Source organism: Nanorana parkeri, unplaced genomic scaffold, assembly GCF_000935625.1.
Source record: "Nanorana parkeri isolate BGI_ZX_2015 unplaced genomic scaffold, ASM93562v1 scaffold779, whole genome shotgun sequence".
NCBI classification, from domain to species: domain Eukaryota; kingdom Metazoa; phylum Chordata; class Amphibia; order Anura; family Dicroglossidae; genus Nanorana; species Nanorana parkeri.
The window spans coordinates 1,738-2,248 of NW_017307047.1; positions in this window are offsets into that span (position 1 = coordinate 1,738).

Genomic DNA, 511 nt, shown 5'->3' on the forward strand with positions numbered 1-511 from the left:
TTATTGTACTGTACTAGTGTGAATGGGCCCTCAAAAACACTCACACACACACAACACAGACACAATTTCACATACACACTCCCAAAATTTTTTTTCTTTTTTTCTATTTTTAAGATCCACCCAGTCTCTCTACATTAGGAGAATGGTTGCTTGGCGTGAGAACTGACATTGCTGCGATAGGGGAAGAGTGAGCAGCCTCTCACCTAGAAAAGTGAAAGGCATGCGGTGACCCACTGAACATGGGGTCGCAACCCACTTTTGGGTCACGACCCACCAGTTGAGAACCGAAGGTTCTAAACTGTAGACTTCACAATTTAATTTGACTCAACAGCTTTTAATGGACCCCCTCCAACCTCCAGACCCCATAGGAACTGTCTGGGTTGCTATGCCTATATTTACACCCAGGGCTGTCCCTAGTCTGTCCCTAGGTAACTGCCGCCTGAGATGATGTCGTTCTGGGGATGTGGACAGTGCTGTCAGGGAATGGTCATGGGGCATGGCGCGGTAGCAT